General features: G+C 43.9%; 1 long non-coding RNA gene across 1 annotated transcript in view; it reads right to left on the bottom strand.

Moving 5' to 3' along the window:
* Positions 1-4,093: 4,093 nt before the first annotated feature.
* LOC115095145 overlaps positions 4,094-24,229 on the bottom strand; it is a 101,133-nt gene continuing 80,997 nt past the window's right edge. Inside the window, exons 3-4 of the long non-coding RNA XR_003857701.1 lie at positions 5,770-5,832; positions 4,094-4,145 (exon numbers count right to left, since the gene is read on the bottom strand). This is a non-coding gene — a long non-coding RNA (uncharacterized LOC115095145). The remainder of the gene's footprint in view (positions 4,146-5,769; positions 5,833-24,229) is intronic.

Here is a 24,229-nt window from a genome sequence, read left to right as displayed (position 1 = left end):
GACCTTGGGCAGTCACTTCACTGCCTCGGGTACAGATTTACACTGTAAAGCGCTGAAAGTAATCTGCTCTGAAGTGTCAGGAAAGCTGGAAGGTCACTGAAGCTGAAAAATGAATGGAAAAACATCACCTAAAAAACCTTTTGTGCATATAAGAAGAGTAGGGCACTGCAGCACAAGAGGAACATGGCTTCTCCCTCACATCACACCATGTGACCCCCTCTATCTCCTGTTTAAAAGTTAGGGCCAGCAGCCTTTTCCACCCTGGTTAAGATGGAGACTCTCTGTCGGAATAGGCTCCACGTTCACCAGAATGATCTCTAGTTCCTAACAAATCTAAAACCTTCCTCCCTGCACCATCTTCTCATCCATGCAGTGAGACTCTGGAGCTCTGCCTGTGTCGGAGGTCCCTCATGTGGAACAGGGAGCATTTCTGAGAATCTATCCTAGAGCTCCTGGATTTCAACTTTCTACCTCAAAGCCTAAATTTGTCTTCCAGGGCCACCCTCCCACATCTTGCTATGTAGTTGTCATCCACGTGCAGGACAGCCGGCTCCTCCCCAGCGCTGTCTAACTTCCTATCTAGGTGAGGCACAAGGTCTGCCATCTTCACATCAAGCAGGCAAGTTATCAAGCGATCCTCACATTCACAATTACGTTTTCTACCTTTTACTTAAGGAAATGCCCAGTTCCAATTATTTCAGGCTTAATAACATTAGAGACAGTGACACTAACCTCTTTAGGGATTTCATCCTGGCATCATCATCAGCAGCAGCATCAGCAGCAGCACGAGGGCTGGAGGAGAATTACAAAAGGGGAAATGGGGAGAGAGGGAGAGATTGGAGGGTAAATTGAAAAAAAAAAGTGAAAAATTGCAGACAATGAGAAAAGTTACAAAAAAAATAAATGAATAAGAAGAATGTACGTGACAAAGCTTCCCCAGGGGTAGTTACCTCTTGTCTGAGAGCCACAAACAGGCCAGGTTTGCAGGATGTGCACACAATGAATATGCATGCACTGCCTCCATTACATACAAATCTATCTCACTGAGGATAACCTGAAAATCTGGCCTGATTGTGGCTCTTGAGGACTAAGGTTGGCCACCCCTATCCTATGCAAAGCAAGGATCATACAGTTTGGTGGCCCAGATAACCCCAGCCCTCAAATATGGGAGCACTGAGGCAGCCCCCAAAGAGGCAGGCCCAGCACAGAGAGGATGGCTGCAGAGACAACAGGGCTGAGACCCAGGTCAGCCATAGATTGGATGTAATAAAGGTTGGAACTGGGGCCAAGAGAGCCAGGCCAACAGGCAGGGGCCCCAGAGTCAGCAGCAGAGGAGAATAATGGTGACCGGCCTCCTTCCCCTGCAATCAGTTCAGGGCTCCTGAACCTGGCAGGAGTTCTCCCCACCGAGATTTGGGCAGCACAAAGCTCAAGGATGGGAACAGGGAGCAGTGGGGAAAGGGGCTGGGGCACTGGAGCACTTTATTTTGGGGTTGCTTAGTGGCTGACCCGATGCCTCCTTTTTATTCAGCAGACTCAGTAACATTCATTTCTTATTTTCCTCTAACAAACACAGAAATTAAGGTTTCATTTTATTCTCTATGATTCTGGAAAAGTCAATAAAAGGATTCAATATTGGTCTTGTGTCTAATGTCCCGATTTGGATTTCTTATATGTGGGGTGGATGGGTGGTGTGTAACAGGCGCTGCTCTAAATGTTAAAAGCCCTGAATGTAATCTGCTCTGAAGTGTCAGGAAAGCTGGAAGGTCACTGAAGCTGAAAAATGAATGGAAAAACATCACTTAAAAAACTTTTTGTGGATAAGAAGAGTAGGGCACTGCAGCACAAGAGGAACATGGCTTCTCCCTCACATCACACCATGTGACCCCCTCTATCTCCTGTTTAAAAGTTAGGGCCAGCAGCCTTTTCCACCCTGGTTAAGATGGAGACTCTCTGTCGGAATAGGCTCCACCTTCCCCAGAATGATCTCTAGTTCCTAACAAATCTAAAACCTTCCTCCCTGCACCATCTTCTCATCCATGCATTGAGACTCTGGAGCTCTGCCTGTGTCGGAGGTCCCTCATGTGGAACAGGGAGCATTTCTGAGAATCTATCCTAGAGCTCCTGGATTTCAACTTTCTACCTAAAAGCCTAAATTTGGCTTCCAGGGCCACCCTCCCACATCTTGCTATGTAGCTGGCATTCACGTGCAGGACAGCAGGCTCCTCCCCAGCAATGTCTAAAATCCTTTCTAGGTGAGGCACGAGGTCTGCCATCTTCATATCAAGCAGGCAAGTTATCAAGCAATCCGCACATTCACAATTACGTTTTCTACCTTTTACTTAAGGAAGTGCCCAGTTCCAATTATTTCAGGCTTAATAACATTAGAGACAGTGACACTAACCTCTTTAGGGATTTCATCCTGGCATCATCATCTGCAGCAGCAGCAGCAGCAGCACGGCGCCTGGAGGGGAATTACAAAAGGGGAAATGGGGAGAGAGGGAAAGATTGGAGGGGAAATTGAAAAAAAAAGTGAAAAATTGCAGACAATGAGAAAAGTTACAAAAAAAATAAATGAATAAAAAGAATGTACGTGACAAAGCTTCCCCAGGGGTAGTTACCTCCTGTCTGAGAGCCACAAACAGGCCAGGTTTTCAGGATATGCACACAATGAATATGCATGCACTGCCTCCATTACATACAAATCTATCTCATTGTGGATAACCTGAAAATCTGGCCTGATTGTGGCTCTTGAGTACTAAAGTTGGCCACCCCTATTCTATGCAAGGCAAGGACTATACAGCTTGGTGGCCCAGATAACCCCAGCCCTCAAATATGGGAGCACTGAGGCAGCCCCCAAAGAGGCAGGCCCAACACAGAGAGGATGGCTGCAGAGACAACAGGGCTGAGACCCAGGTCAGCCATAGATTGGATGTAATAAAGGTTGGAACTGGGGCCAAGAGAGCCAGGCCAACAGGCAGGGGCCCCAGAGTCAGCAGCAAAGGTGAATAATGGCGACCTGCCCCTCTCCTGAACCCTTCTCCTTCCCCTGCAATCAGTTCAGGGCTCCTGAACCTGGCAGGAGTTCTCCCCACCGAGGTTTGGGCAGCACAAAGCTCAAGGATGGGAACAGGGAGCAGGGGGGAAGGGGGCTGGGGCACTGGAGCACTTTATTTTGGGGTTGCTTAGTGGCTGACCCGATGCCTCCTTTTTATTCAGCAGACTCAGTCACATTCATTTCTTATTTTCCTCTAACAAACATAGAAATTAAGGTTTCATTTTATTCTCTATGATTCTGAAAAAGTCAATAAAAGGATTCAATATTGGTCTTGTGTCTAATGTCCCGATTGGGATTTCTTGTAGGTGGGGTGGAAGGGTGGTGTGTATCAGGAGCTGCTATAAATGTTAAAAGCCCTGAATGTAATCTGCTCTGAAGTGTCAGGAAAGCTGGAAGGTCACTGAAGCTGAATAATGAATGGAAAAAACACCACATAAAAATGTTTTGTGCATATAAGAAGAGTAGGGCACTGCAGCACAAGAGGAACATGGCTTCTCCCTCACATCACACCATGTGACCCCCTCTATCTCCTGTTTAAAAGTTAGGGCCAGCAGCCTTTTCCACCCTGGTTAAGATGGAGACTCTCTGTCGGAATAGGCTCCACCTTCCCCAGAATGATCTCTAGTTCCTAACAAATCTAAAACCTTCCTCCCTGCACCATCTTCTCATCCATGCAGTGAGACTCTGGAGCTCTGCCTGTGTCTGAGGTCCCTCATGTGGAACAGGGAGCATTTCTGAGAATCTATCCTAGAGCTCCTGGATTTCAACTTTCTATCTAAAAGCCTAAATTTGGCTTCCAGGGCCACCCTCCCACATCTTGCTATGTAGTTGGCATCCACGTGCAGGACAGCAGGCTCCTCCCCAGCGATGTCTAAAATCCTATCTGGGTGAGGCACGAGGTCTGCCATCTTCATATCAAGCAGGCAAGTTATCAAGCGATCCTCACATTCACAATTACGTTTTCTACCTTTTACTTGAGCAAGTGCCCAGTTCTAATTATTTCAGGCTTAATAACATTAGAGACAGTGACACTAACCTCTTTAGAGATTTCATCCTGGCATCATCATCTGCAGCAGCAGCACGGCGGCTGGAGGTGAATTACAAAAGGGGAAATGGGGAGAGAGGGAGAGATTGGAGGGAAAATTGAAAAAAAAAAGTGAAAAATTGCAGACAATGAGAAAAGTTACAAAAAAAATAAATGAATAAGAAGAATGTACGTGACAAAGCTTCCCCAGGGGTAGTTACCTCCTGTCTGAGAGCCACAAACAGGCCAGGTTTGCAGTATATGCACACAATGAATATGCATGCACTGCCTCCTTTACATACAAATCTATCTCATTGTGGATAACCTGAAAATCTGGCCTGATTGTGGCTCTTGAGGACTAAGGTTGGCCACCCCTATCCTATGCAAGGCAAGGACCATACAGTTTGGTGGCCCAGATAACCCCAGCCCTCAAATATGGGAGCACTGAGGCAGCCCCCAAAGAGGCAGGCCCAGCACAGAGAGGATGGCAGCAGAGACAACAGGGCTGAGACCCAGGTCAGCCATAGATTGGATGTAATAAAGGTTGGAACTAGGGCCAAGAGAGCCAGGCCAACAGGCCCCAGAGTCAGCAGCAGAGGAGTATAATGGCGACCGGCCCCTCTCCTGAACCCTTCTCCTTCCCCTGCAATCAGTTCAGGGCTCCTGAACCTGGCAGGATTTCTCCTCACCGAGGTTTGGGCAGCACAAAGCTCAAGGATGGGAACAGGGAGCAGGGGGGAAAGGGGCAGGGGCACTGGAGCACTTTATTTTGGGGTTGCTTAGTGGATGACCCGATGCCTCCTTTTTATTCAGCTGACTCAGTCACATTCATTTCTTATTTTCCTCTAACTTAAACACAGAAATTAAGGTTCCATTTTATTCTCTATGATTCTGGAAAAGTCAATAAAAGGATTCAATATTGGTCTTGTGTCTAATGTCCCGATTTGGATTTCTTATATGTGGGGTGGAAGGCTGGTGTGTATCAGGAGCTGCTATAAATGTTAAAAATCCTGAATGTAATCTGCTCTGAAGTGTCAGGAAAGCTGGAAGGTCACTGAAGCTGAAAAATGAATGGAAAAACATCACTTAAAAAACTTTTTGTGCATATAAGAAGAGTAGGGCACTGCAGCACAAGAGGAACATGGCTTCTCCCTCACATCACACCATGTGACCCCCTCTATCTCCTGTTTAAAAGTTAGGGCCAGCAGCCTTTTCCACCCTGGTTAAGATGGAGACTCTCTGTCGGAATAGGCTCCACCTTCCCCAGAATGATCTCTAGTTCCTAACAAATCTAAAACCTTCCTCCCTGCACCATCTTCTCATCCATGCAGTGAGACTCTGGAGCTCTGCCTGTGTCGGAGGTCCCTCATGTGGAACAGGGAGCATTTCTGAGAATCTATCCTAGAGCTCCTGGATTTCAACTTTCTACCTAAAAGCCTAAATTTGGCTTCCAGGGCCACCCTCCCACATCTTGCTATGTAGTTGGCATCCACGTGCAGGACAGCCGGCTCCTCCCCAGCAATGTCTAAAATCCTATCTAGGTGAGGCACGAGGTCTGCCATCTTCACATCAAGCAGGCAAGTTATCAAGCGATCCTCACATTCACAATTACGTTTTCTACCTTTTACTTAAGGAAGTGCCCAGTTCCAATTATTTCAGGCTTAATAACAGAGACAGCGACACTAACCTATGTCTGAATTTCAGCACGACACAAAAAACAGCAGCAATAACAGCAACAACAGCAAGTAACCTGGAGAGAATTAAGAAAGGGAAATGGGGAAAGAGGGAGAGATTGAAGGGAAAATGAAAAAAAAAAAAGGTGAAAAATTGCAGACAATGAGAAAAGTTACAAAAATAAATAAATAAGAAGAATGTAAGTGACAGAACTTCCCCAGGGGTAGTTACCTCTTGTCTGAGAGCCACAAACAGGCCAGGTTTTCGGGATATGCACACAATGAATATGCATGCACTGCCTCCATTACATACAAATCTATCTCATTGTGGATAACCTGAAAATCTGGCCTGATTGTGGCTCTTGAGGACTAAGGTTGGCCACCCCTATGCTATGCAAGGCAAGGACCATACAGTTTGGTGGCCCAGATAACCCCAGCCCTCAAATATGGGAGCACTGAGGCAGCCCCCAAAGAGGCAGGCCCAACACAGAGAGGATGGCTGCAGAGGCAACAGGGCTGAGACCCAGGTCAGCCATAGATTGGATGTAATAAAGGTTGGAAATGGGGCCAAGAGAGCCAGGCCAACAGGCAGGGGCCCCAGAGTCAGCAGCAGAGGAGAATAATGGCGACCGGCCCCTCTCCTGAACCCTTCTCCTTCCCCTGCAATCAGTTCAGGGCTCCTGAACCTGGCAGGATTTCTCCCTACCGAGGTTTGGGCAGCACAGTTAATATATTCCTTTTTAAATAAGTTCTGTGACATGTATGTTAGTGTGTGTTTTGTTTTTATATAATGAAAATGATGTTACCCATCTATAATGGGAGATTGTTTATCAAAATTTGTAGTCAGCACTAACTTCACATTAAATAACTCTAGTCTGGATCTATTGGCATCCATGGAAGTTTACAGCCTGAAAAAAACGGTTTTAATATTTCATTTGGCAGTTAAATATAATTATGATGTCACTTTATACATCCCTGAAAAAACATTTTTAGGTTTCTGAAATCTCTCTTAAAATATCCCTGTTTCCATGAATGTGCCTACAGTATATGAGGACACAGGGGGAGACTCTTGTGGTATTCAATAAAATTATTACATTCATCATACTAATACATGTAAAGTGTGGCAAGTACCCCCTCACATGTGGGTGTAGAGCAGCAACCTAGTGGTGAGCGCAGCAGGCTCAAATCCCACTGCTGCTCCTTATAAAGTAGTAAATGACTGCAGGAAAAGAACCAAGTGCTCCATCCAGTGTATCCAGCAAGCTTTAACATATATATATATATTTTTTTTTTTTTATATATCTTTTTATTAGTTTTCAAACAAAACAGCACTCAGGTATATAGTGTTATACATTCCAGCTCCACAGCCCCTTACATCAAGTGTGTTACATAATAAGGTAGCGGAAGCAGTATAATCAATGCGGGAGCTAACGGGAAGCATATACCATACCAATTTGGAGTGAAAACGTTAGACAGTAAAACTAGGTTCGACGAACTTGACATTCCTTTCCACAAGTAGGATAACAGCCAGGTATTCTCAGATTGATAGTATAGTATAATTTCATAGGAACATTTAAGTGGGTCAAAGCCCAGCTTAACTATGCTGGACTAGACTCTTGGTCCTCATAAAGTATTTTTATTTATTTACTCTGTTATCTGATTCTTCCCTCCCTCCCGCCCTCTCCTCCCATCCCGCAATGCATAGAACATGGAATCTACAATCTCGCAAAGAGTCTTAAAGTACCTGTAATGTAGGAACTGTGCTCATATAAAGAAACTTTATAACATGTGAGAGTGTATATTGTCATCATTAGGTAATCTGCGTTTCAGATTCCCTTAGCTAGCCTGTGCTCTGAGTTACACTTCAGGAATACAATCTGGTAAGTGTGAGGAGTTGTGATAGTCCAAAAAGGGACCCCAGATGCTGAAGGTTATTTTTTTCTTGTTTTCACTCTGTGTATTAGCAATCATTTGTTCAAAGCTGGCTAGTTTAATCATTTTGTTCACCCAATGCTTAAACTTAGGTGCGTCTTTGGAGACCATAAGGCCCGTTTTGTTCACAAACATTGCTACATGAGGTTCAAATCATATGGAGGCAGTCAATTCGATGCCAAGCAGCCAAATTTGGGGATGAAACGGGATATAACATTCCCAGACCTTAGAGCAAGATGTCTGTATTTGGGTCCAAAAGATTTTAATCTTCGTACAAGCCCAAAAACTATGGAAGAAATCCCCACTGCATGCATCACATTTCAAACACCTGGGTGAATCACTAACCTCAGCCTTATAGGCATGAGATTTGATAAAATATAGTTGCCATATAAATTTGAATTGCATTTCTCTCAAATTTGCATTTTCAGTGAGAGTCTTAATATTGCTCAGGTACAGTTTGATGATATTAGGGGTGACAGTCACCTCTGGGACCTCTTTCCATCTTTTGCCGATGCCAGCAAAAGCATGGGTAATCAAGGGCATTTTCAGCAATTTAGAAAAGAAGGTGCAGGAAACTCTTATAGACTGCCGAAGCCCAAGAATCTGCTCTAGTTGTTCCCTGTGAGTCACCAAGACAGTGTGCAACATAACAGTGTGCATGTAGTGGCTAAGTTGCAGGTACGTGAAAAAATCCTGTGTAGGGAGACCATACTGGGTTTGGAGGTCTTGAAAACTGCGTATGTGATTGGCATTGGGCTGTAATAATTGAATAATTAATGTTAAGCCTTTGGAAGCCCAATGTTGAAAAACATTATGTTCCCTCCCTGTCCCTGGCACGAACGGAGGGTTGGAACAAATGGGTATGAGGGGTGTCAAAGTCTTCGGAATTCTCAAACTTTTACATAAGTGCGCCCAGGCTCGCCTGCCTGACTTCACCAGCAGAAAATGTTTACAGTCTGTTGGTGGATGTGTTGCATCTAATTGTATCAGCATGGCCAAGGAGAAGCCCTTAAGACTACCTTATAAGAAGGCAGAGGGAGAGAAATATTCTTGCACAGATTCCAATCCCATATATGGTGCAACATACAAACCAAGTTGTATATTTGAAAGTCTGGGCAGGTCATTCCTTCCTCTTCTGCCTGACATAGGTGACTCAAGGCCAACCTTGATTTCTTCCCTCTCCATATGAATGTCCCTGTTTATTTTTTGTAAATCTTTCCTAGTTAACGAGATCAGTAACATTTGAAATAAATACAACCATTTTGGGAGTTCTATCATTTTTAGGAGGTGGAGCCTTCCCGTCAAAGATATGGGTAGTACTTGCCAATGATGGAGCCTCTGCTTCATTTTCTTTAGCAATAAGTGTACATTAATACTATAAATAGAGTCTAATGAAGAAGACACCAAGATCCCCAAATACTTTATAGGACCTTGGGCCCATTTCAGAGAGAAAGGCGAGCCCCATAAGAACATAAGAACTTAAGAAATTGCCATGCTGGGTCAGACCAAGAGTCAATCAAGCCCAGCATCCTGTTTCCAACAGAGGCCAAATCAGGCCACAAGAACCTGGCAATTACCCAAACACTAAGAAGATCCCATGCTACATACAATTAATAGCAGTGGCTATTCCCTAAGTAAACTTGATTAATAGCTGTTAATGATCTTCTCCAAGAACTTATCCAAACCTTTTTTGAACCCAGCTACACTAACTGTACTAACCACATCCCCTGGCAACAAATTCCAGAGCTTTATTGTGCGTTGAGTGAAAAAGAATTTTCTCCGATTAGTCTTAAATGTGTTACTTCTTAACTTTATGGAATGCCCCCTAGTCCTTATATTATTCGAAAGTGTAAATAACCGATTCACATCTACTCATTCAAGACCTCTCATGATCTTAAAGACCTCTATCATAGCCCCCCCTCAGCCATCTCTTCTCCAAGCTGAACAGCCCTAACCTCTTCAGCCTTTCCTCATAGGGAAGCTATTCCATCCCCTTTATCATTTTGGTTACCCTTCTCTGTACCTTCTCCATCGCAACTATATCTTTTTTGAGATGCGGCGACCAGAATTGTACACAGTATTCAAGGTGCGGTCTCACCATGGAGCGATATAGAGGCATTATGACATTTTCCGTTTTATTAACCATTCCCTTCCTAATAATTCCTAACATTCTGTTTGCTTTTTTGACTGCTGCAGCACACTGAACCGATGATTTTAAATTATTATCCACTATGATGCCTAGATTTTCCTGGGTGGTAGCTCCTAATATAGAACCTAATATCGTGTATCTACAGCAAGGGTTATTTTTCCCTATATGCAACACCTTGCACTTGTCCACATTAAATTTCATCTGCCATTTGGATGCCCAATCTTCCAGTCTTGCAAGGTCATCCTGTAATGTATCACAATCCACTTGTGATTTAACTACTCTGAATAATTTTGTATCATCCGCAAATTTGATAACCTCACTCATCGTATTCCTTTCCAGATCATTTATATTTATTTATTTATTTATTATTTTTATATACCGACATTCATCTCAATCGAGATATCACACCGGTTTACATTCAGGTACTGTAGGTATTTCTCTATCCCCAGAGGGCTTATAATCTAAGTTTTTTGTACCTGAGGCAATGGAGGGTAAAGTGACTTGTCCAAGGTCACAAGGAGTGACAGCAGGACTTGAACCTTGGTCTCCTGGTTCATAGTCCAGTGCTCTAACCACTAGGCTATTCCTCCTCCCTTTATATATATATATATATTGAAAAGCACTGGTCCAAGTACAATTCTGTTGGAGATTGCCAAAATTTCCAGAGCCTCCGATTTGTCAGTATTTATTTTAAGTCCTGAGAAACAGCCATGCAAAGTTTGTAGGGTCAATACCCTTGAAAGTGCTGCTTGTGGGTGTGTGAGGAAAATTAATAAATCATCTGCGAATGCAGCTGTCTTAAAAACCTGTCCATTCCAGTCTAGGCCCAGAATCTGATGATCTTGGGAAATTATTCGAAGTAGGGAGTCGATCGCTAAAATATATAACAAAGGTGATAAAGGGCATCCTTGTCGAATACCTCTTTGTGGAATGAATGCTTGGGAGAGAAGACCATTCGCTAATATATGTGACGGATGGTGATAGAGAAGAGAAATATAAGACAACAGACTGCCTTGAAAACCGAAACATTGAAGTATCGAGTATTACCCAGGAAACCCAATCAAAGGCTTTTTCTGAGTCAAAACTTACCGCCATGGAGGGGGATATGATTATTTTGACAGTAAGTTATAGCTGTAAGTAATTTGGCAATGTGGAAACTAGAGGACCGGCCTTTGACAAAACCCACTTGAGAGGCAGAAATGAGATCCGGTAAAACTAAGCTGAGTCTAGCATCTAAGACATTAGCAAGAAGCTTAAGGTCACAATTTATCAGGGAAGTTGGATGGTAGGAAACTGGTTGACTAGGGTTTTTGCCCGGTTTGGGGAGAATGGTTATAGATAGGCCTTATTAAAATCTTGCAGGAATTTTATGTAGCTAAGGCATTATGATAAAAGGAATGAAGAGGATCCACAATCCCTTCCCCAATGATTTTATAAAAATCATAGGTAAATCCATCTGGGCCTGGGGCTTTCCCAGCCTTGCTCTTTTGTATGGCTGATAGAATTTCCTGTTTCGTGATTGGGAGGTTGAGTTTATCTCATTGGATATCTGTTAATGTAGGAAGTTGTAATTTGTCAAAAAAATTATTTTCCTCAAGGGGGGCACCTTTCCTATCCTCTGTGTATAGTTGTGTGTAAAACAGGTTAAAGCACCATTAAGCTTTAACCCGTACGCCCTATGGCATCACTTCATATTTATTTCCTGCCTTATGTGGTAGGCCTGATTGACAAACTGAAGGCCTGATTGACAAACTGATTGACAAACTGAAGAGTAGTAAATCACCTGGACCGGATGGTATACACCCCAGAGTTCTGAAGGAACTAAAAAATGAAATTTCAGACCTATTAGTAAAAATTTGTAACTTATCATTAAAATCATCCTGAAGACTGGAGGATAGCAAATGTAACGCCAATATTTAAAAAGGGCTCCAGGGGCGACCCGGGAAACTACAGACCGGTTAGCCTGACTTCAGTGCCAGGAAAAATAGTGGAAAGTGTTTTAAACATCAAAATCACAGAACATATAGAAAGACATGGTTTAATGGAACAAAGTCAGCATGGCTTTACCCAGGGCAAGTCTTGCCTCACAAATCTGCTTCACTTTTTTGAAGGAGTTAATAAACATGTGGATAAAGGTGAACCGGTAGATATAGTATACTTGGATTTTCAGAAGGCGTTTGACAAAGTTCCTCATGAGAGGCTTCTAGGAAAAGTAAAAAGTCATGGGATAGGTGGCGATGTCCTTTCGTGGATTGCAAACTGGCTAAAAGACAGGAAACAGAGAGTAGGATTAAATGGGCAATTTTCTCAGTGGAAGGGAGTGGACAGTGGAGTGCCTCAGGGATCTGTATTGGGACCCTTACTGTTCAATATATTTATAAATGATCTGGAAAGAAATACGACGAGTGAGATAATCAAATTTGCAGATGACACAAAATTGTGCAGAGTAGTTAAATCACAAGCAGATTGTGATAAATTGCAGGAAGACCTTGTGAGACTGGAAAATTGGGCATCCAAATGGCAGATGAAATTTAATGTGGATAAGTGCAAGGTGATGCATATAGGGAAAAATAACCCATGCTATAATTACACGATGTTGGGTTCCATATTAGGTGCTACAACCCAAGAAAGAGATCTAGGTGTCATAGTGGATAACACATTGAAATCGTCGGTTCAGTGTGCTGCGGCAGTCAAAAAAGCAAACAGAATGTTGGGAATTATTAGAAAAGGAATGATGAATAAAACGGAAAATGTCATAATGCCTCTGTATCGCTCCATGGTGAGACCGCACCTTGAATACTGTGTACAATTCTGGTCGCCGCATCTCAAAAAAGATATAATTGCGATGGAGAAGGTACAGAGAAGGGCTACCAAAATGATAAGGGGAATGGAACAACTCCCCTATGAGGAAAGACTAAAGAGGTTAGGACTTTTCAGCTTGGAGAAGAGACGACTGAGGGGGGATATGATAGAGGTGTTTAAAATCATGAGAGGTCTAGAACGGGTAGATGTGAATCGGTTATTTACTCTTTCGAATAGTAGAAGGACTAGGGGACACTCCATGAAGTTAGCATGGGGCACATTTAAAACTAATCGGAGAAAGTTCTTTTTTACTCAACGCACAATTAAACTCTGGAATTTGTTGCCAGAGAATGTGGTTCGTGCAGTTAGTATAGCTGTGTTTAAAAAAGGATTGGATAAGTTCTTGGAGGAGAAGTCCATTACCTGCTATTAAGTTCACTTAGAGAATAGCCACTGCCATTAGCAATGGTTACATGGAATAGACTTAGTTTTTGGGTACTTGCCAGGTTCTTATGGCCTGGATTGGCCACTGTTGGAAACAGGATGCTGGGCTTGATGGACCCTTGGTCTGACCCAGTATGGCATTTTCTTATGTTCTTATGTTCTCTTCCCTGTTGATTGTAACTTTGACTCATTCCTACTTACTGTTTATCTTTCGTTTACTTGAATAGTTACCCCAGTTTTTTATTCTTGTTAATTGTAAACCGATCCGATATGGTTATTTACTATGAAGGTCGGTATATAAAACTGTTAAATAAATAAAATAAATAAATAAAACAATCTTAGCACTTTGCAAATCTCACCTTTGAGTGCCCATGTGCCTTGAGCCATTGATAATTTTTCTATGTAAGTTTTGCTATGATGAAGCCTGATCAGATTCGCTAAAGTTTTCCCAGACTTATTTCCATATCTAAAAAAGGAGTGCTCCTTGAAGTGGAAAGTTTTTAGAGTCCTGTGCTGTAGGGAAGCCTGTAGTGTCCCAAGGGTTTCATGGTATTTAGCCCAGTTAGCTTTGGAGGGGAAGCGGATCATAGTCTGTTTATTCCATTTCAATTGTTGATCCAGTTTTAAAATACTAGCGTTCAAGAGTTTGTTCCTGCGTCTTAAAAAGGAGATGATCTCCCTCCGTATAACTGATTTCCATGCTTGCCAAAATAGTTCTGGGTCATCTTTATGTTGATTATTGCAGTTTTGGTATTGGTCCCATTTGCTTTTCAAGTAGTCTTGAAATTGCCTATTGTCTTTGATATAAGTGGGGAATTTCCACCAATTGTTCGGTGGGAATGTGTTGCGTCCGGTCGCAGATGGCTGCGACCGCTCTGCCTCACCTCTATTTTGCCTTTCTCTTCCTCCTTAGGGAAGATGGCTACCTCCACTGCCGATTACTGAATCCCTCAGCATCTCCGAGCCAGCATGGGCGTCCTCGTCCACCATGTTTCTTCCTGAGGCCTCTAGGGCGCGCGCATGCGCAGATCGCACTATTAACCACGTCATGGCAGGAACCTCGGGGAAGGCCTCACTGCATGATGTCAGTACCTCCGGGTATTTAAACCACCGCTCCCGCTCCATACAAACGAGTTTGCAAGGACTTTGGTTTTGCTACTCTGACCACTTCTAAGCTGCTCGCTTGGATTCTATTTACCGTCCGGGGTCACTCGCTCCTGCTGAAGCTCTGGGTACCCGCTCCTCAGGGCCCCTCATTTCTACTCACTCTCCAGAGGTAAGCTGCCTAACCTTAAGGAGTCCCGCTCCTCGGGATTCCTGTCTGCTTTATTTCAGGAACTTTCTGTGCTCCTAGGTACTCGCTCCTTGAGGGCTTATCCTGCTCAGGGTATCCTGCACCTTGGACCTCAGGTCCTTTCTCTCTTCATCTACTACCAAGGAAATCATCGACGCTGCTACCACTACGCTCCAGCTCTCTGCCTTCCACCCTGCATGTTCACGGCTTATCCCACGCTGCGGAACACTAGCGGACCTTTGCTACACCTGGGTGAGATCATCTACTACAGAGACTGTCTGAAGCCCTACAGCATTGTCCGTTCCATGGGCAAGATTCTCTACCATCAGCAGTATAATAAAGCTTTCTTTCCTCAGTGTCCGTTCACTAAAGAGTCTAGCCCAGTGGTTCTCAACCCTGTCCTGAGGACCCCCCCAGCCAGTCGGGTTTTCATGATATCCACAATGAATATGCATGAGAGAAAATTTGCATACACTGACTCCATAACATGCAAATTTTCTTTCATGCATATTCATTGTGGATATCATGAAAACCCGACTGGCTGGGGGGGTCCCCAGGACAGGGTTGAGAACCACTGGTCTAGCCTATCATTGTGGTTCCCCATGGGGCCCCTCCCCATGGGAGGAGTCATCACCACTTTGACCAAGAGTCCATAATATGCCACAAACCCAACAGAATGTTTCGTCCCAGGTGAGATCAGCCCAAATTAAGGCATGATCGGAGACAGCCGGCGCATCTATACCCATTGAGGGAACAGAGAGGTGGGTCCCAAAATGTAATCTATTCGAGATTTATTTATTTATTTATTTAATTTCTTTTCCTATACCGATGCTCAAGACTAGGTCTTATCGTACCGGTTTACAATGTAACTGAGGGGAAACCAATTAACATCAAGGTAGAAAGTAAAGTTACATTAAACAGGGAGCATAAAACCTGGGCAATGGAAGACAGTACAGAGTTTAAACTAAGAAACAATTAGAGAGAGATAAATATATAAATCAACAAAAACTGTAAGATACAAAACATAGGTTTATCCTAGGCAGTTATTAGCCTGGTATGTCCAGAGGGAGAAGGAAAGGGTGAGGTTGGGGGGGGGGGAAGGGATTGGGGAGGGGTGGGGGAGTGAGAGTCAGTGATGGTTGAGGAGATCCTTCAGCGGTAGGCTTCTGCGAAAAGCCAGGTTTTCAATTTCTTTCTGAAAGTTGAATGGCATTGTTCTTGGCGTAAGTCTTGTGGAAGTGAATTCCAATGTAGTGGACCTGCTGATGAAAGAGCTCGCTTGTGAATAGTGTTGTGGACCGATGATTTGTTGGGGGGGGCCTTGAGCGAACCTTTGTAGGCAGTTCTGATCGGTCTTGCGGAAGTATGTAATTCAAGTGGGAAGGTGAGTTGGAGAGTGGATTGCTGGTATACTGATTTGTGGATGATGGTGAGAGCCTTGAAAAGTATTCTATATTGGATGGGCAGCCAGTGTATAATGTGCCATGTGCTTTAGACATGAGTGTAATCCCTCTCCTCAGTGTGGAGCACCCGCCAGTAATCCATAAAATTTAGCTTATGACATATCTGGTTATGCTCATTTTCTTAGATTGGGGTGTTAGTTTAATCCTGTCAGAGGAGCGGTCTATTGATGGATCGTGCACAGTATTAAAATCTCCTGCTAAAAGCAGCACAAGTGTACCATGAATGGTAAATAAGTTTTATAATATTCGTAAAGAATGTTGGGGTTGGGGAATTAGGCCCATAAATATTGCCTATGGTTATAGTTTTCCCATTTAATTTCCCTGGTATGATTATATACCTTCCCTCCAGATCCACAAGTTCTTTCATCAATTGAAAGGAAAGAGTTTTATGGATTAGGATGGCTACGCCTGCTTTTTTCCCTACAGCCACAGAAAAGTGGCTTTGACCTACCCAGTCCCTTCTCTGTTTCATAGGCTCTGCTGCTGTAAGATGGGTTTCCTGAATGCAGGCTAATTGTACCTTGGATCTTTTAAGAAATTGCAGTACTTTTGTTCTTTTAATAGGGTGGCCGAGGCCATTAACATTCAAGCTGGCTAACGTCATGTAATTTCTACTTGTCCCCTTGTAAAAATCATGAAAGAAGAGTATTCTGCCTTAGAAAGATAGTGGGCTCCCCAGCCTAAGACCACCATCCGCACAATTTTCCTCACAACCCCTGTATAGTGACCTTGCTTGGTTCTTACTTGAAAACGCATGAGATGGTACAAAATATTTAACCCCTAAATTCCATGCACTGCTTTGTGTCTCCCTTCTCCCCTCCCCCCTCCCCCCTCCTCCCCCCTTACCCCATCCCTTGTCCCCAATCATTCTCACCTGCCTTGTATATTTCCCTCCTAAAGGGGGAAAATAAATGGAGGCACGTTAGTGATGTGTCTTGCCCCCACCCTCCTTCCTCGGCATCATTAACAATAACCATACATATACCCAACAAGAACTCCGTTTAACTCACAGCCTTGGAACTATATATAAACAGCCTCAATGTTCATGACACAGCCCGCTATTGGTACCAGCTGTTCCAGTATGTAGAAAAGTTCCCCCCCGTGAGAGTCTCTTCCCATCCCCTGGGCACTGCGAGTGATAATTATTTTCAGTTTGCGTAGGCCCGGGACCCCTCTCTCAGCACCAATAAAGACCTTATGGGGTGAATGGGCCCTTCCGCAATTGTCGAGCGATAAGAAAGAAATAAAGTCTCCCTGGATCCAAGACTCATGAGATTGGGAACACACCGTTCGCCCCTTCTTAGGTTCATCAGAGTATACAGCGCTTGAGACACGGGGACCGTCGGAAATTCAACCATATAGAGACATAAAGGTCCTCCTGTGCCATTCCCGAGGCCATTAGCAATGTGGGCATTGGGAATTGGAACAACCAGGTCCGCTCGGGTCAGAATCCAAAAGTTCTGTCAGGCCCCCAGGAAAAGCCAGCGGTATTGCCCCTCAGCACAATAATCAGTTTTGAAAGTGCCAAATCACCAGCTAAAATAGTCCTTCCAGCACTAGGAGGCTCTCGGTGGTGTTTGGCGGTGGTAGGGGATTATCCGGCGTGTATATGAGCCCTGAGCTCTACGTGCCGGGATCGTAAGACTACTAATTAAAGCTTGGGGCACTCCGGGCATCATGGGGAAGCAGGCTATTGTAATCACTTTTAATCCCCTCCGTTGCCACATCAGGTTGGATGGGAGAAACCCTGTCATGTATCATGGAGTAGCCCTACCTTATGGTAACAGAAATGTCACAGCGCGACGGCATCCAGCTTCAGAGACCGCCATGTTCAAATTCTCATTCCAAAAGCCTTTTATGGGGTCAGCATGTTCCAAGTTCAGCAGGCTTACAGATGGGTCGCAGAAAGTTTGAGGCATAGCGTGTCAGCTCCAAAGTAGGTAAATGTTCCGTTTAAAACCCGGAAAGGCTGTCTAATACTAATCAGAAATTTCAAGATCTTACAGTTTCACATTACTGTGACATATTGGCTATGAAAAGCTTTGCCGGCTCAACCTCCATGAATATATGATCTTTCCCTCCATACTTAAACTTCAGAATTGCTGGATAGACAAGTTGAAATCTGATATTTTTATTGAAGAGGTCAGTGCATAGTGGGCTAAATTGCTTGCGTTTCTGACCCAGGATTTATTTATTTATTTATTTAACATTTTTCTATACCGACCTTCAAGGTTGAATACCATATCAGGTCGGTTTATATCGAACAGGGGTATAACAGTATAACATAACGTAACATAAGGAACAACTTTTTTATAATTAGCGGAGACAAGATGACCGAAAAGTCTTGGAAAAGTCGGATCTATGCATCTTTATATTTTAACTCCGAATGAGTTCTGTATACTTGCATGATTCTTTGTTTTTGGGACCAATTTAAGAGTTTTACGATAATAAGACGTGGCCTCTGAACTCCCTTCCTTCTATGCCCCAGCTGGTGCGCTCGCTCAATGTGGAAGTTGGGTCTGAGGTCAGGTAGATCTAGGGCCTCAAGGAGCCAGGTCTCCAGCAGCGTCTCTAAATTATTCTCCCCTGGTAACTCGGGAAAGCTGGAGATGCAGATGTTATTACGCCTGGCCCTGTTTTCTAAATCGTCGATTTTTTCGGTTTGAGAAGCTACTACCGTTTCTAGTTCTTTTACCTTCTTCTGCGTTGTAAGAGCATTGTCTTCCAAACTAGAGACTCGTCCCTCAACTGAAGTTATCTGCAGGTGGAGCTCTGCGAAGGAGTGTTTTAATTCTGAATTGTGAGGAAAGTTCATTTAATGAACTTTCCTCACAATTCAGAGTTAAAACACGCCTTCATGACAGCCTTGGAAGGCAGTCGAAGGCAGCTACTACCACATTTGTTACATTGGTAGTAAGTTCAGTCTGTAGCATTGCTGGGTTGGGCGTGGTCAGAGGTGTCAGCCTTCTCAGAGTGTCCACCATTTTAGGTCCTAGAGCTCCCACTTTATCTTTTTCTTTTTTACTTCCCTTCAAGGGCATAGTATTGGCACCTTTAAGCATAAATTGGTCTATAGACATTAATCTATAGTACCTGTGGTAAATTTGACTTTGAGATGTGGGAGATGGATGCCGATTTCAGGAGGGTGAGGCACGGAGCCTAAACTTGCACATCCGCTCGGCTTTACCGTATCATGTGAACCCCCCCCCCCCCCCCCTCCCTTAATATATATTTTTATTCTGTTAAGTGTAGTAACTGCTGATCCTTGAAGGATACCCCCATGCCTTCTGTTAAGGGCAAGTCTCTTCACCTTCCGTTGCCACAGGTACAAACTTCAGGGATCATTTATTAAGTTGCGATATTTTTATCTGGAGGGGAAAACACCACAGGACGCACAAAAGGGAAATACTCAGCACTGCCACTTTGTGAATCCTGTAGTATATGGCCCCCAAAAATCAAGCAATGGTTTTTCAAATCCAAGTAATATCCCCCTTCCAAGGTGTGTAAAAGAACTCAGGAGCCTCCATAGAACCTCGTCTCATCCTGCCACCCCTGTAGGCAGCTGAAATGGAGGAAAACATTTAAACCTCCAAGGTAGGACCTATCCCCAATCCCTCCTCTCTGACCTAAAAATCAGACCCCCAGAGACCAGGCTCCCACGCTAACCCATCCTTCGGACCGCCCTCCCCCTGCACTTACAATAGAAGCCCTGGTGATATAGTGGTAGCTCGGAGTGTTCCTAGGCTCCGGGCCTGATGGCAGCCGTTTTTCAAAATCATGCCAGCCAGATGGATGGATCATACCTTTCCCCATCACGTGATGAGGCAGCTGGCGCCATTTTAAAAATGGCCATGGACAACGGGCATGGAACGTGCAGATGCTTTGGGTCCCCACTACACCACTAGGGCTTTGACTATAAGTGCAAGGGAGGTCCAGAGGGTGAGCTAGGGTGGGGGTCCCCCACCTTCCTGGGATCTCAATTTTAAGTCAAGGTTGGGTGGTTTGGGGGAGAGGCCTGCCCCAGAAATTAAAGACTTGAAATATATTTATTTTTCATTTTGGCTACTTCCAGGGACAGCAGTAGAGGTCTATGGTCTTGAAGAGTATTAGTAAGAGCAATCAGCCCCTTTAAAGAAATGGTCCCGACAGCATCAGGATATGCAGTAGCGTGCTGATGTCCAGGGAAAGTTAGCTACAGCTCTTGAGTTGTACCTAACTTCAACTCAAATAACACAGCATGTGATTTTTGAGGCAAGCTGCGTTAATTGAATTGCATGTTTTAGAGTATGAAAGACCTGATTAGCATGTGCACCCTAATCGTTTCATTACCATATGCGTGGTGCCAGTGGCTGAACACAGGAAGTATTCTACATACCTTGCGTTATCCCTGCACTAGGAGGTAACCACGCGGTAAACAGCCTAATGAGGCTTTGTGAATGAGACCCTTAGATTGTAAGCCCCCTGGGCTACGGAAATACCTGCAGTACTTGAATGTAATCCACTCGTAGTGTCTGAAAGGTGGAATATAAAGCAAATAAATAAATGTATGCGGTGGCCAGAGACTTGGCACAAGAACCTGAATACAAGCAGGGTTGCCAAATTTAAAAACAAATCACAAAACAGACATACCAAGCCTCTCCTCACCCCAAATTCTAGACCGTCTTCGCTCCACAATTTTATCTTCTGAATTGGGGGAGGTCCTAGGTCTGACCATGGCAGCAGCAGCAGCAGCAGGAGGGAAGGCTTGTGGGCCATGGACTGCACCTGCTTCTGGCTTCCATACAGGAGGCAGGGTCTGGATACCCAGGCTCAGTCCAAGCCCCTGTGCCTTTACAGCTTGTTGTTAGGGGTGTGCATTCGGATTGACCGCATTAGTAAAACGCAACTCATATTTTTTTTTTACTTAAAAAATTGATTCGACATAAACGATCGGATTTCCCACATATCGAACATAGATATGTTCGATATGTGGGAAATCACGATTGTTGAGCCAAAATAAAAATATAAACCCCCTCACCCTCCTTAATCCCCCCCCCCCCCGACTTACCACAACTCCCTGGTGATGGAGCGAGGAGTGAGGATGCCATTTCTGCAATCCTTGGCGAGAAGCATGTGACGTCGGCGTCACGTGATTCCCGGCTCGTTCGCGCCGGACGGCTCGTTCGGCCCAAAAAGAACTTTTGGCCAGCTTGAGGGGGTCAGGAGGCCCCCCCAAGCTGGCCAAAAGTTCTTTTTGGGCCGAACGAGCCGTCCGGCGCGAACGAGCCGGGAATCACGTGACGCCGCGTCACTCGACGTGCCACCGACGTCACATGCTTCTCGCCAAGGATTGCAGAAATGACGTCCTCACTCCTCGCTCAATCACCAGGGAGTTGTGGTAAGTCTGGGGGGGGGGGATTAAGGAGGGTGAGGGGGTTTAAATTTTTTTTTTGCACATATGTACATATACCCAACTCATTGGATTTTTTTTATGTCCATATTGGCCGCAAGTGGGACCCCCTTTCGGACATAAAAAATATGAACATAAAATTTTGCTCTGCACATCCCTACTTGTTGTTGCTATAATCAGGCCTATGAACAGCTCCTGCCTCAGGAAATTCCATGGAGGAGGGAAGAGAAGCAGATGTTAGGACAAGAGGACCGACCAGAGGTGTGAGGGCAGAAGGCTTTGCTGCTGGGGAGGATGGTGGTTGCCAGAATACGTTTAAAGCCTCACTGCATCAAACCAGGCAGGCAGGCCAATGCTGGCAGGTTGACAAGCTGCAGTCTTACCCCGTTGTAATTTGCAGAAAATTATTTCCAACATCTCCTCAAATGGAGGAGTAGATGAATAAGGCTTGGCAAGGGCTGAGGAGAGGATCCTGAAGATACTAACAAAGTCAACATCCATCCATGGTAAATAATTATGGCTGCTGGTATGGAGCCTTACTGTCAGGGCTGAATTTGTGAGGGAAAGGGATGGAACGCATTTCTGGCACTTCCTTTCAGACTTGAGAGGGAGAGTACCAGGGGTGTTCTGCTCCACACCCTCCCCTCCAGGCAGCCTGCAGGGAAGAGAACATCCACTCTGCTCCCTAATTCAGCCCCTCCTCTCATTCCACCCGGCTCTCCTCCTCCATTGCAGGGAACAGAAGGGGAAGGGGGTGATATTGAAGCAGATACTGCAGAGCAAACAGAGACAAAAAAGGGATTGGATTAGCACAAGTTTGAAAGTTGTGAGCATTAATGCCAATTGTTAAGGCTTTAACCCTAGGCTCTTGATGAATAGCACTGCTACTCACAACTTTCAAACTTATGCTAATTCGTCCTCTTTTTGGGTCCATTACAGAGGCTTAATTTCTGGCAAAACAACCTAGAATGTTGTTCTGCCACCATTAATCTGGGACCCGAGAAAATGGAACAGAGCCGGTAGTTGCATGATTCATTAAGAACATAAGATAAGAACATAAGAAATTGCCATGCTGGGTCAGACCAAGGGTCCATCAAGCCCAGCATCCTGTTTCCAACAGAGGCCAAAACCAGGCCACAAGAACCTGGCATTTATTTATTTATTTATTTATTTATTTATTTATTATTTTTGTTATACCGAGTTTCATGACAGATATCACATCAACCTGGTTTACAATTAACAATGTGTGTAAAGCATAGCGTAACGTATATTCCCAATAAACTGTGAAACTTTAAATACAGTGTATCAATACCGTGTGTGAGAAAGTTACAATAAAACAGGGAAAATTAACTTGGAGCTGGAATAGGGGGAAAATTGAACAATGCAATATATACATTTCTTCCAATTAATGAAATAGTATAGTAGAGTAAATAAATAAGCCTATGTGGATACATGTGATGGTACATAAATAAGAGACGGTAAAATAAGTGATCAAGGGAATAAATAAGACACAGTAGTGCCTGGAAAGATATGATAATAAAATGAAACGGTAGTGAGTAACCAAGAGAATAAATAAATAAGACACAGTAGTGCAAGGTAATGATATGATAATACTCAGCAGGTAAAGACGATAGTCCTCAGCAGGTAAAGATGAGTATAAGTTTATGGTAGGTGGATTCTTGATTAGATCCAGTTATTGTAAACAAGTTTATGAAGATGAGTAAGGGTTTTATTCAAGGCTTGGAAATGCTTTTTTAAAAAGCCAAGTTTTAAGTCTTTTCTTAAATGTTAGAGCGCATGGCTCCTGTCTCAAATCAGGAGGGATGGAGTTCCACAACGCTGGACCAGCTGACGAGAAGGCTCTGAGACTCAAGGCTTTATGTTGGAAGGTTTTGGCTTTTGGAATTTGGAGTGACTCTTTGTAGTATTCCCTGATGGGTCTGGTGGAGGTGTATTTTTTGAATGGTATTTGTAGATCGAGATGCGTGTGTTGGTTAATGGTCTTGAATATGATGTTGATGGATTTGTACATGATTCTATAGTGGATTGGTAACCAATGGAGGTTTTTGAGGATAGGGGAGATATGGTCCATTTTCCTGGAATTTGTAAGGACTCTGGCTGCAGAGTTCTGAACCATTTGTAGGGGTTTGGTATAGGAAGCTGGGAGGCCTAGTAGCAATGAGTTGCAATAATCTAGTTTGGAAAAGATTATTGCTTGCAATATAGTTCTAAAGTCCTGAGCGTGAAAAAGTGGTTTAATTCTTTTCAGAATATGTAATTTGTAGAAGCAATCTTTGGTGGTTTGGTTAATGAATGTTTTAAGGTTGAGACGATTGTCTAAGATAGCTCCTAGATCTCTTACGTGGACTGTTTGCAGGAGTACGGGTGGTTTTTGAAGTGTGTTATTGTTTTCCGGTGATATGAGCAAGAATTCTGTTTTTGAAGCATTGAGTATGAGGTTTAGGTTAGTGAGAAGAGGTTTAATTTGTAGAAGGCAACTGTCCCAGAATTCCATTGTTTTTGAAATTGTTTCTTTTAAGGGAATCACGATCTGTACGTCGTCAGCGAAAAGGAAGTGTTTCAGGTTCAATTTTGTAAGGAGTTGACATAGAGGTAACAGGTATAGATTAAAGAGCGTGGGAGAGAGTGATGAACCTTGCGGCACCCCTCTGTTAGAATGGTGGTATTGGGATTCTTTGTTGTGAATTTTGACTCTGTATCCTCTGTTTTCTAGGAATGTTTTGAACCAGTTTAGTGTAGCACCTGTCAATCCAATGTTCGCCAGTTGTTTTAGAAGAAGGGTGTGATTGACGGTGTCGAAGGCCGCCGAGAAGTCCAAGAGGATTAATAAAAATGTTTGGCCTTTATCAATTCCAGAAATGAGGAAGTCGGTGAGAGAGATTAGTAATGTTTCTGTGCTTGCAGCTTTGCGAAAACCGTATTGGTTTGGTGAAAGAATGCTGTGGTCCTCTAAGTAGTTGGATAGTTGGGTGTTTACCAA

This window comes from Rhinatrema bivittatum, chromosome 7 (genome assembly GCF_901001135.1).
Source record: "Rhinatrema bivittatum chromosome 7, aRhiBiv1.1, whole genome shotgun sequence".
Lineage (NCBI taxonomy): Eukaryota > Metazoa > Chordata > Amphibia > Gymnophiona > Rhinatrematidae > Rhinatrema > Rhinatrema bivittatum.
This window is presented reverse-complemented; position numbering and strand designations above follow the sequence as displayed.